The sequence below is a fragment of the Acomys minous genome, assembly GCF_964271855.1.
Source record: "Acomys minous genome assembly, chromosome: 7".
Classification (NCBI taxonomy): domain Eukaryota; kingdom Metazoa; phylum Chordata; class Mammalia; order Rodentia; family Muridae; genus Acomys; species Acomys minous.
Window position 1 is genome coordinate 18,980,730 of NC_140488.1, and position 13,624 is coordinate 18,994,353.

General features: G+C 40.5%; 1 long non-coding RNA gene across 1 annotated transcript in view; it reads right to left on the reverse strand.

The window, feature by feature from the left end:
* The window catches only part of LOC311602603, an 87,329-nt gene extending 73,767 nt beyond the window's left edge, over positions 1-13,562 (reverse strand). Inside the window, exons 1-2 of the long non-coding RNA XR_014780800.1 lie at positions 13,471-13,562; positions 12,881-12,991 (exon numbers count right to left, since the gene is read on the reverse strand). This is a non-coding gene — a long non-coding RNA (uncharacterized lncRNA). The remainder of the gene's footprint in view (positions 1-12,880; positions 12,992-13,470) is intronic.
* Positions 13,563-13,624: the final 62 nt, after the last annotated feature.

Genomic DNA, 13,624 nt, shown 5'->3' on the forward strand with positions numbered 1-13,624 from the left:
GGAGAAATCGAGCCCAGGACTAACATACATCAACTCACTGCTTTCTGATTATGGGTCTAATATAATCAACTCCCTGGAGCTCCTGCTGCTATGGCTTTCATATTGTGATGGACTGTAAACTCAAACTGTGAGCTAAAATAAACTCATCCTCCTTAAATAGTAAACATCTAGTATGTTTAGTTTACACACACACACACACACACACACACACACACACACTGAAATGCATGCATATGAAATGATGTATCTGGAGTTTGATTCAGAATATTCTAAACGTGAATATTTCAACAACTCTCTTCACAATAACCCAAAGTAAGAACAACCCAAATGATCATCTACTAGTGGCTAGAAAAACAAACTGTGGTGTATCATATATCACCTTTAAAAAACATTATACCATGTATAGAAACCTAGATGTAAAAGTACAGTCTTAGCATCTGCAGATAATAGCATGTTCTCTTTATTTATTTACTAATAGGTGAACATTTGGGTTGTTTCTGCTTATGAGTATTGAGATTACTGTCGTTTGAAGGAGAGATAAACCTGTTTTTGTTATGATCCCAAGTGTGGAATGGGGAATGGTCTTGTGAGAGAACAGGTGAGGTTAATCCACTAGAAGACAAACCACCTCATGCAGTGCAGAAACTTGATAGTTGCCAGCTGAAAAGATCCCGTGAACAGACTCTGAGAGGAGATATATAAATGAGCCCAAAACTAGAGGTGGAGCTTTTGGAGGCTTGGGATAGTTTTAGCTGTTCATTGCTCCACTTCGAGACACTCCTAGAGAGAACCACTAGAGGGAAGGCTTCGAGTGCCAGGGGCTTCTGCTGAGGTTCCCCAGGTTCTGGTTGCTCCAGATTCTAGCAGAAGAAATCCTGCTGACTATGCCAGGAAAATCATTCCTCGGAACTGATATCCTTACGTGGTTTTGTTATTGCATTCTTTTTTTCTGTTTTCTTTTTAAATCCTCTTTTCTATTGTTTTGGTTAGTCGGGTTATACGTGGTGTGCACTCAGTTAATAAGTTCATAATAAAATATATGTGTTAAGAAAACTGAGCCTACAGCTGTTGGTTTTTAAAAAGGCAACAACAACAACAACAAAGAAAAGTGCTGTTGGAGAAAGCAAAGATTAGTAATTGCCAAGTAAGAGTGGGAAAGAAAGATAAGGAAGATGTGTCTAAAGAATTTTCTGGAAGCAATCATTATCTAAAACTGGATTGTGGTGGTCTTAAAAAAATATTACATGTTTAATTTTTATTTCGTGGGGGAGAAGGCATGTGCCATGTGTGCCACAGGACACATGTGGAGGTCAGAGGATAACTTGTAGCAGTCAGTTCTCTACTTCTAGCATGTGGGTCCCAGGGATTGAACTCAGGTCCCCAGGCTTAGCAAAATACAACTTTACCTTCTGAGATATCTTGCTGCCTGATTGTGTTAATATTTTTGCAACTTTGTAAATTTACATAAAGCCATTGAATTTTATTCTCACAATGAGTGAATTTTATAGAATGTAAATGATGCCTCAATAAAGCTGTTTCTCTTTTAATGCTATAGGGGATGGGAGGAATGAATGGGTAGGAATTAAATGAAACAAGATTGGCCATGAATTGCTAATTGCTTAGGCTGGGCGATGGGTACATGGGATTTATTCGTATACTATTTTTAGCTCTATGTTAGAAAATTTCCATAATAAACAAGTTTGCAAGTGAAGGAATGAGCTTAGAGGTAAAAATGTCATCAAGGACAAAGGCTTTTCCAAGGACTTGTTCTTCTCCCCATATCTTGCTTTGGCCATAATGATACTGAAAAGGGGAAGGGAGAGAGAAGGGAAAGTGGAAGGAAGAAAACAGAATGGAGAAACAGGCCTGCTTCTGCCTACTTGAGGTGGGGCAAGTAAGTGATGGTAAGTGGCTCATTAGTGGCAGTTCATGCCTGCTGCCTCTGGAATGCTTGAATATAAATGCTTCCTGGGATATTACCCGATGAGTGCATTCTCATCCACCTACAGACATGGCATGTTGCCTTAGGCAGGGAAAGTGCTGCATCTGAGCAAGGAAAGCTGTTCAACCTCCAAGCCCCATTGGCTTGACCCACTTGGATACATCACGGGAAAGTAGAACTCTACGACTGGTTACAATTACTCTCTAGCTACCACTCCAGCTTTTGGGAGGGTTCAAGCCTGAAGTAAGTTTATGATTTCATGCAGGTGCCCTAAGTTGACACAACCAACTCCAATTAACAGGTGCCTTTCCCCTCTATTTGTTGACTCCAAAAGAGCTTGTCTCTACCAGTACCAAGCTAGTTATTTTCTTCTTGGTATTCATAATGGTGATATGCAATGGTGATATGCAGCACCAACAGTCAACCCAGCATGTCGTGTGAAAAAGACATTCTGGTTCATAATTGGACAAAATCTAGTTACAGCAAAGATGGACCTGCCTACTGTACACAGTTCCTCCCTCAGTGGTCTTTGTTTGGCGTCTTCAAATGGGAGCCAGACAGACACACCTTTGTTTATGTGTTTGTTTGTTTGTTTGTTGAGACAGGGTTTCGCTGTGTAGCCTTGGCTGTCCTGGACTCCCTTTGTAGACCAGGCTGGCCTCGAACTCACAGCGATCCATCTGCCTCTGCCTCTCAGAAAGCTGGGAATTCAGGCGTGCACCACCACGCCCAGCCAGACACGCTTTTTGATTCCGAACCATTATCTACTCTTTGGATCTTAACACTTCCCTTACATTTGTCATAGCTCCATGATACAGATGAGGAAACAAGCTCCCCCAGAGGAAATCCTGAAATCTCCTTTGAGAACCAAGAAATCAGAGTGACAGAAACTTGGAGACCATCCCATCACCTCTCCTACACATTTAAGTTTCTTTTAAGGTTTCTTGCTTTTGAAGTCTATTCATTTTGCACACTCACTTACCTTTCTCTTTAGTGGGCTAATTTTTAAAAAGTAGATTTGTGATTGTGTAATAGAAAGCAATTGATTTTTTTCCAGACAAGCATTTTCCAACCATTCCACACATATAAATAATCTTTTCATCAAGGAAAGCTCCTTGACCCTAAGGTATTACAAGAATCTGCCCATGCAGCACTCATTCAGTCTCGTTTTGGTGTTGGAAGGACTTAATACAATTTCAATAGCTAAGAAATTTCTAGGAATGAATTGCTCCTTCTAGAAATAAGAAAGGTTCTGCATCAGTTCTGCTAGTTTGTTGGACATCCACATTTGTCTTAGTCCATAAGGGCATGACTGAGCTACACGGGAGAACACTGGGCTCAGAGAAGGCCCAGAGCTGTCTTCCAAAGCAAGAGTTACTAACCGTGGGTCCTTGTCTCAAAAGGCAATACATTGGCTTCATACGTCCATGAGTTTCCTGAAAATGTGTCAAAATGCCTTTGTATGTATCCAAGTATGTGTGTGTTCATGCACAAAAATATGTGCACTTTTGCATAGACCAAAGCTCTTAGCTTTTCTCAATTTCTTAAAGGCATCCTTGAGCTAAAACAAAACTATAGGTGAGAGTCACTGTTCTCAAGAAACAATAAATTTGGTCAGTGGAGTGTATTGTGTGGCAGTTTTGTCTAAAATCGAAACATTCTATCCTTCAGGGAAATTCATTAAGAAAGAAAGTGTATAACTCAAAATAGCTTCAGGAAGCCCCTGAAACTAATCAGATTCACTTAGGCCCCTCCATTTGCCAAAGCATATAAACAGGAAAGACATTTCAGACAAGTTAGTCACCTGAAGAAGCAGAGATTGCTGAACTGTCTAGAAAAAACAAGCTGCCTGGAACCAGCTTAGACCAACTGAGGCACCTGGAAAGGATATCCTTCAATCTGTTGAATTGCCTTCAGGCTCTGCAATGTGCTCCAGGTTCCCAGGTTTGTGAGTTGTTACCTGGGCTGAGGGGGACTTTGGTGACACAGCTATCTTTGAGTCATTTCTGCTCCTCTAAGTAAATAACCCCTCACCCATGTTCCTGTGAGTAAACCCAATAAAATTTATTGGTTCACAGACTAGGACATTGGTAGTCTTTATACTGTATTCTGTCTTAGGTTACTTATTGGGTCACTTGAAAGTCAAAGGATAAAGGCTATTATGGTATCACCTATGGGGAATGCCAGCAAGACAAATCAATGGGAGCAGCCAAAAATGCCCATACTTGAAAAAGTGAACATATATCAAACTGAATATCACACAGATGTCTAGCCTGTTTCAGTTGCCATTGGGAGTATCCAAGTCATTGGCCTAGATATTGGCAAATGTCGCTGTTGAAGACCTAAACTAAAGGATAGCCTAAATAGATATTTTTCATTAAGACTCAGAGTTAAAATGTTCCCATGGACTTAAGTCAGAAGATGTGCCCTGTCCTAAACAAAGGACTCCACTGCCATTACTATCTCTTTCATAAAGTAAGGACCTAAAACACCCCACAGAGCAATAGAAAAAACATATTCATAATAAATATGGGTTGAATGGCCACTGAATCATTTTCACAAGAGGAAAATCAGGCATGACCAATAAATTTTAAGCACGATAATCACACACACATAAAAAAAAAAGAAAGAATGTAAGAACAGAAGCTTTTGACGAAGAGTATAGTCACTCAAAGACTGAGTGTATAGTGGGATAGTCATAGATATGTATATATCTTTACCACTGCCAACTTTAAAAATTTATTGTCATCTCAAAAGGAAAAGGAAATCCTCTAAACTTTATTCAGCTAAGTTTTCTATCTCCCTATACCTCCAACTCCCAAGAAACCATTCATCTATTTTTTGTCTCTAAATTTACCTATTCTGAGCATTTCATGTAAATGAAACAAACAACAGATATAGGGTAGGAAACAGGCATAAGAATGACTTTCTTTATGGAGATAACCTCCTCCTATAAACTAGTAGAAGGATATGTCTCATTTGACATACTCAAAATCTATGTGGAAACGAAGTCAGTCTAGTAAAAATATCAGGTTTCTAGGCAACATCTAACAATTCTGGTTAGTAACATGTTAAGATTTTTAGATTAAACTGCAGGAAGATACTGAGAGGCTGGGTGAGTGGGCTGAAAAGTAGCAGGTGAGCATCAGTGTAGGCAAGTATAACATAATGCACTGAATGAAAGAATCCCATTAACCATTCAAAATAACACATCAGGCAATCAAGCCTCCTTTGTGCAATTCCTTGGGATTTCTGCACTCCAAATGAAAGGGCCAGTTCTGCCACTAGACCAACTGAGTAACTCAAATGTCATCTCACTTAAAGTCTTCCTTTGAGAGATGAGGTTAGAGAGGCCCTGGGCCAGGCGGAGGAGTAGAATCCAGATCAGAGCACTTTATCCCTAACACCAGCCACTGGGTAAGAGTACATTAGTCTTTAAGCTTCAACTGGGAGATCAAGGGTCTTGAAAATAGTGTGGTATAATGGATAGAGCCTGACTCTCCAAGTTAAATGCATTCCAGTCTAGCTCCATTTCTAGTTTTATACATCTTCCGGAAAGCACCACCATTGGCATTCCTCTGAGTAGAACTTGATGCTTATATGGCCTAAGCAGGTTGTTACTTCTTCCTCTACTGCTAATACCCAAGCGCAGCTGAAATATTTTCCTAGTTGTAGCAACATACTCTTAGTTTCTATAGACTGCTTCGAGGCATTAGGGTACTATTTTTTAACCTAACACACCACACCACCGGCTCAACAAAACACCTGAGCACGCACGATGAATGACCTTTCTGTGGTTTAGGCCATGGGTTCTTTTGATTCCTAACTATAATTAGTCTTAGTGCTCACACACTGTTTCATGAAGTAAAATTTCAAAATGATTTTTAATGTAGTGACAAACAAAATATCCACAAGTCTTAGAAAACCTCTGCAAGCCCTGATATTTAACGTAGAGCCATAACAAGGTGGACGTATTTGCTACTTTGAGCGTTTGGTGTTCGTTACCACTGTTCTGATTATAAGGACCTCCACTAGAGGAATACAGGTCTTGGAATGGGGTATGCTCGTCATGGCACCTGTGGGCAAATAGACTAAAAAAGAGTAGGGCTGGTTCCTAGATTAGTGGAGCTAAACCTTGCCTCTCCTAGGCATGCTGGTAAGGCAAGTGGCTATAGAGAATAGGCTCTGCTGTTATCTACCTGTGCTTGTGAGAGTTGAGAGCAAATTATATAGTTTCTCTGCTCTCTGTTTCCATATCTGTGCAATAAGGAGTGGTAACAATTTTGACAATTGTTAAATAATAGATGAGATGAATGGGTAAAGTTCCTTACACACCAAGGAGACACCCAAAAACCCTTAGGATATAGAAGCAAAATAACATATAAATACCTGGGCGTAAATTCAGTTAGTCCTAAATTTAACAACCGGCGTTACATATTCCTGAGTAACTAATTCTAAGTCACTCCTGGATTCTTTCTTAGCCTTCAGTTTACCTCACAACAGTCATGAAATTAAGCTGAAAGAGGTCACATGCACGTCCTCGGTAACTGGGGACTGGTAGGCAGTTCCAAGAGGGTGGATGTTATTCTGAAAGCATTGGAACAGAGCTTACATAGGGAAGACAGAGCAGAAATGCTGATTTCTAGAACACAGGGGTAGATAGATGAGAGCCAAGATGGAAGTGCTAGAAGGCTTGATTGCTTCCATTTGGGAAAACCAGTTGGTGTCCTAACACTGGAGGTAAGACCATGGCAAGCAAACCATTGGCTTCAGGTTTTATTTTTCATAATCTTTAAAAACTGTTTCTTTCAGTGTAATATATGTAAATTAGACTGTATATACCTAACAAGTACAATTTGATGAGTGTTGATAGGAGTATATTCTTATAAAACCATCATCACAATCAAGATGATGAACATTTATGTCACTGCCAAAAGATTCTTCATGAGTCTTTTTAATTGGGCCCCCTTCCTTTTCTCTCATCTCTCATCCCAAGGCAATCATTGATCTACTTTTTGTCACTTTAGCTAGAATGTCTGGAATTTTACATAAATGGAATCATACAATGTATAACCTTTTGCATCTGTCTTCTTTCATCCAGCATCATTATTTTGATCATCATCCACTGATCCATATACTAAAAACCCATTTTCTTTATTGGCTGAATAGTATTTTCATATGCATGTATATACATGTATATGTGTATATATATAATATACATATATGATATATGTATCATCTACCTGTTGATCCATATTAAGAATTCTCCCAGGATTTAGTCTATACAAGAAGGTATTATAAGCATTTGCTTCCATCTTTGCAGTGGACAAGTATTTTTATTTCTCTTTAATACTGTTTAAACTAACCAGATTACTTCTCATTATGGTTGTACTATTTTTCATTCCAAAAGCAGTGCTAAGATGTAGAATTTTTGGGGGTTGGAGAGATGGCTCAGAGGTTAAGAGCACTGTCAGTTCTTCCAAAGGTCCTGAGTTCAATTCCCAGCAACCACATCTATAATGAGATCTGATGGCCTCTTCTGGCATGCAAGCAGAATACCGTATTAAAAAAAAAAAAAGATGTAGAATATCTCTGAGTCCTCACTAGCTATATGGTGAGTGCTTAGGGAGAAACTAAGCTTTATGGTTTGTGTTAGCTTGATTTTTCTTGATATTTTTAAGATATATTTTTATTAATTTATTCATATTACATCTCAACTGTTATCCCATCCCTTGTATCCTCCCATTCCTCCCTCCCTCTCATTTTCCCCTTACTCCCCTCCCCTATGACTGTGACTTTATATTTGAGTTTTGTTGGGGTTCTTGGTACTTTGAGTTTGGAACTTTGATTACATTTGGAAAAGCTGCAGCCATTACTTCTTAAAATAATGGTTCTGCACCCTTATTTCCATCGGGGGCCCCAATTATACATGCATTAAAGCCATAGGAAGTTGCCCCATGTCTTGCTGTTCTGTTAACTTATTTCTATCTTACTTCTCTGTTTTTTATTTTGGACATTTTTATTGCTAAGTCTTCGAGGTCACTAGTATTTTTCCCTTTGACAATATATAGCACAATAATAATATCATACAGTGTGCTTCTATATCCAGCATTACATTTTTATCTGTAGATGTAAGAACTGGATCTGTGTCTCTTTAGCATAGGAAGCATATTTTGTAAGAAGGTATTGTGTGTAATTGCTTACTAATGCTTTCATATATGTTAATGATCACTTGAGAAGTTGTTTGTTTTGTTTTTTGTTTGTTTTGTTTTTTGTACTATAGGACACAGTTTTCTATTTGGCATACCTTATGATATTTTCCTGGATTTCAGATGTGAGAAATTCTATATTGTTGAGTGCTAGTTACGCCTTTCAGGGGTGGTGAGCCTTGCTCTAAGTTGTAGCAAAGTCTTTTGGAAAGAGTTGAGGCCTTTCAGTGCTTGGTTTAATATTTCTTTTCATTTCTTTCTTTTTTTTTCCAGACTGGGTCTCTCTGTGTAGCCCTGGCTGTCCTGGACTCACTTTGTAGACCGGGCTGGCCTTGAACTCACAGAGAGATCCGCCTGCCTCTGCCTCCCTGAGTGTTGGGAAGAAATGCCTGTGCCACCGTGCCCTGCTGATTTAAGCTTACTTATGTTGAACTGGACACACTACAGAAAGGCTCACTGGGCTCTATCATGGAGGCAGTCTTTTTTTGGGCACCCAGCCTGATGCCTTGGATATTAGGAGGGCTTTTATCTGACTGACAGTTGAGAAGCTGGGTAACTCCTAGCCTTGTGAGAGCCCTAGAAATCACTTCCCGTCCCCCTTCTGAGTTGTTCTTCTCCCAACCATGCACAGTTTCTTCAAGTGATTGTGATCAATATGCAGCCAAGGCATGTGAGGAACTTTTTACAGATATTTCCAAAGAGCTTTCTTTTGGGGCCATCCTTACATCCTGAGTTGTAAAAGGCCTCTTTAACTTAGGGGTGTTTAGGCTCAGCCTTGACTTCATGGAAACTCCTTCTAGGCCACACACAGGAACAACTGGAGAATTGATCACCACCACCCTTTAGGGATTTCTGTCCTGTAAGGACTGTTTCCCCAATGTGACAAGCATTACTTCATGTGTTTTGCACATTTTTAAAGTTGCTTGAGGTAACGAGCTAAATCCAGCTCTTGTTACCCTTCTTTGGCTAGAAGCAGAGGGGGCTTTTTCATTTAAAACTTCAGTTAGACTAGGCTTCGGATTCCTAATAATACCAGCCAAAAAGTAAGAATTCTGAGTCTTAAATGGATAAGATTCTTAAAGATGGCTTGGGCTCCTCCTTCCCCTTACGTGCCATTTGATGGAGTATAGGACAGAGAACAAGAAAGGCGGGGTCTTTCCAAGGTCACATTGCAAGCTGGCCGCAGAAATAAGGCAGAAACCAAGCCTTCTCCTCTTTATTCTTCATTCACACAGTGATTTTTCTACTCATTTTCTCTTACAACCCAGTTTATTTGCATAGATTATAGCTTTGAAATCCAAACTTCATGCTTCCCCAGGCTACAAAACGGGCACTTATTTGCTCCCACCTAGATGCTATTTCATTTTGATTTAGTTTTGCAGACACAACTCCTAGGGGTTGGCTGAAAGTAAATTCTACCAGAATAGCTCAAAACATTGAAAATTAAAATACTTGCATGGCAGTCACTCCAGGACAAAACTATACATCTCCCTCATTGATTTAATGTGAACTTCTTAAGTAGGGAGGCATGTGACTTAGAATTTATATTGGGTCTCTACAAAAAGTCACCTTGTTTGTAACTGCATGGGTACTCCCACAAGTCCAGTGAGTCCCAGTTCCCCTTCGCCTTTTCAACATTTTAACAGTGTTGTCTTGGCTAAGTCTAGATCAACCCTGCTGTCTTTACCCGTTCTTAGAGCAGCCTGGGAAATGCTGGTTTCAACTAGAACAGATTTGAACTATTAACTTCCACACTTACTGGATGACTCTGGGTAAGTGACAACCTGTCTGTAAGGACAGAGCTAGCAGTGTAGTGCATGATCCTTATAATGAATCACTCATCTCGTATCTTAGGACCTTTCAACCAATAAACACTTTTTCAGGTTTTTTAAATTTCTTTTTTGAGATGTATTTTATGTGTATTATATTTTGCCTGCACATATATATATATATATATATATATATATATATATATATATATATATATATATATGTGCACCATGTGCAAACGGCACCCAGAGAGGCCAGAAGAAAGCATCATATTCCCTTGGAACTGGAGTTACAGAAGTTTATAAGCTGTTAAATGGGTGTTGGGAATTAAATTCAGATCCTCTGGAAGAGCAGTCAGGGATCTTAATCACTGAGCAACCTCTCCAGCCTCCTTTTGTCCTTAATGGTATAAAAAGTATTGTGACCTCAAAACTATTCCTTAACAACAGAATTTCTTTAATGATTCAATACAATAACGTAAGCGTAGTGCCTGGTACATGGGAGGCATTCAGAGGCCTCTTGGTAATTATTATTTTCATTATTAACATCATAAGCATCATCATTATTACCATCATCATTATTACCAATGATAAGAGCCAGTACTGGGCTGGAGAGATGGCTCAGAAGTTAAGAGCACTGACTGCTCTTCCTGGGGTCGTGAGTTCAATTCCCAGCAACCACATGGTGGCCCACAACCATCGATAATGTGATCTGATGCCCTCTTCTGGCCTGCAGGGGTACATGAAGACAGCAAATAAATAAATCTTAAAAAAAAAAGAAAGAAAGAAAGAAAGAAAGAAAGAAAGAAAGAAAGAAAGAAAAAGAACCACTACCTGGCCAGGTCACAAGGCTTCCAACTTCCCTCTTTTGATTGTTAGTACATGAGTTGGAGCTCTTAATCTGACAAATTGGAGGGTATCATGTTGTTGACCAGTGTTACAACTTGTCACTGCAGTTAAGCCCTAAGGCTTTCTTATCAGTAAGATTTTGCCATCCACTCTAAAACTATAAATAGCATCGTCTCGGTTTCACCTTTACTACTACTGAAGTATAAAGGTAGAAAAATGGGCTTTATCACTTTTTGAGTCATCTTCCCAAACTCCCTCTACTTCATTTCAAACATCCTACCCATAATCTGAGGAAGCTTTCTAATTGTACGGTTCTTTTAGTCATTAAAATCAAAACTGCCAAGTCTTAAAGTCAATTCAGCTTTCCTCACTGCACTTCCAGCACCCCATGTTGCAGAGTTGATACTCAGATGTCTTTGAAGTTCATGGACACCAAAGCTGCTCAAGTGTGAAGTGGAAATGCCATCTGAGAATGAAGCCCTGGCCGACATCTCCCCATATAGGAAAGTGGCTTGCGTTTCTTTCCAGTTTTTTTCTTGGTTTTTGTTAGGAAGTGTTGCATTGCAAGGCCTTACCACACCCAGACCCCCCCACACACACACCATCCCAATCAGCTCTCACTCTGCCCATGAATATAGTTGTAGATGCCATGAGCTGGTCCTGGAACATCACCAACCTTTGATATGTATGCAGAGGTTAGCTCTCTGTCCCCTGCTGGTTTCCAGCAGTCTAGGGAACTCTGGAGAACCCTAGTACAAAGGAAGAAAGGTGGGGAAAGAATGGACTTTGTCTCTGGTCATTTGGAGCAAGCAGCTTGACTGTTTCCTAAGCAATTGTAAAATAATTGAGTCTGAACCAACTGATGCTTGACAGTGCGTGCTACCCAGGATTCTGCACCATGGCCAGTGTGAGGCTGGGAATGAATAATAGTGAGTGATTATCATGGAAGCTGTCTCCAGGAAAAATGACCAGGTTTTTTTACCACTTAACCTTGGGAAGATAAAATCAAGCCTAGCAGAAAAAGACAAATGATCTAAGAGCAAAAGCAGGACTGGAAATCCAAAGAGCATCCTGGGACATGATTATGCACCAGCCTCCCTGTGCCAGAAGCAAGTGATAGGAAGAGGAGAGGATGTCTTTGTCTAGTGTATCAACCATCTCAGAATCCTGTGGTCATCCTATAGCATCCCTAATACCTCCTGGTCCTTGTTCCCTCCAGTGGTAATTTCCCCTTTCTGAGAGATTCTGCTAAGCCCTTCTGTGTGGCCTGTTAGGCTCTTCTTGTGTCTCCTATGGCAACATCCCTTCTGCCCCTTCTCCATTCAATGTCCCATCTGCCCCTACCCAAGAAGTCCTTATGGCACAGCATGAAAAAGCAGAAATCTCATTACATTGCCTTACTTTAAAAAAAATTCAATCAACAGCTAAAAGAACTGACTGCTCTTCCAGTGGGCCCAGGTTCAATTCCCAGCACCCACATGGCAACTCACAACTCTCTATACAGTTCCAGTTACAGGGGATCTGGCACCTTCACAGACACACATGCAAGCAAAACACTAATGCAATCGAATAAAAAATAAATAAATCTTTAAAAATATTTTTAAAAAGACATCAATGAACAAGAATCCTTTAACATGTGTCAGTACTCAAGTTGAGTGATAAGAACATAATGGTTTATTTAATTGTTCTCACTAGATTTGTGTATGCTTTAAATTGCTCATAATAAAACAGATCTTCAACAGTTCTACAGGGATTGGCAAGTTACAGTTCAAAGTCTTCAGATTTGCCTTCCAAGTCTCTAGGCTGTCTGTAAAATACCATACTGCACAGGCTTTCTGTAGTTCCCAACCTTGGTTTGCAGTCTTGTCTTTGACCCTGCACTTCCACATAACAGAGCACCTGTCTTCTTTCCTGCCTACAAAGTAGTTCTTCCTCCATTGGAAGCAACCAAATGAAAATAGTCCCTATCAAACACACCTTCCCAAAGGCTCCCATATGCTGAGGAGCTAGGGATCACGGAGGGTGCTTCCTGTAGCCTGATATCCATATACGCTGAACACATTTTCAAAGGAGCAGAATGTTTTAGTTAATCAAATAGGTACAATACTTACTTGAACTTGGGCAAATTCAGTACTCTGTCTCGGCTTCTGCATCTGTCCCTAGGAAATGAAACAGCAGTACTTATCTCTCAAGGCTGGGATACCCTTCAGTTCTGCTGTGTTCTCTATGAGAACAGAGGAAGATGTTAGAGGAGCTAGTAAAGGGGGGGGGGAGGAACAGGGAAAGAGAGGAAGGAAGAGGAAGGGAAGAGGGAGGCAGGGAAGGAGGGAGGAGAAAAGAGGAGGGAGACAGGGAAGGATGGCGGCTGGAGACAAACAGATTTCAAACAAATCATGTGTATTAATTATCCAATTTGTCTAAGATGGAATGGTCCTGAAACCTACGGGTAAGACAACTGCTGCTTATGGGAGCTGATGAAAAATTATTGACATCAAAGTCCTGATTCCTCTGTGGAAACCTAGGACAGTTCCTATTTGGAAAGAGGTCTTCTGAGGTCAAGGCCATAGACTCCCACCCACTCTTTTTAAGGACTCCTCAGAAAGTCAGTGGCAGTGACCCTTCCCCAAATCCAGGGGCTAGGGGCTAGGGGCTAGGGGGTAGGGGGCAGGGGCTAGGGGCTAGGGTTTGCATGAAAATTCACCCTGTTCCCATCTCCAGTCTGTGAGCATCAGAGTGACTGCATTCAGGGTGACAAAATCTGTGTGGGTCCATTTCCAGTCATCCCCCCTCCCTCCTTCTCGCCCCACCGCCGCTGCCACCAGCCTAGCTCCTCTGGGTTCAGGCCTCGTGCGTCA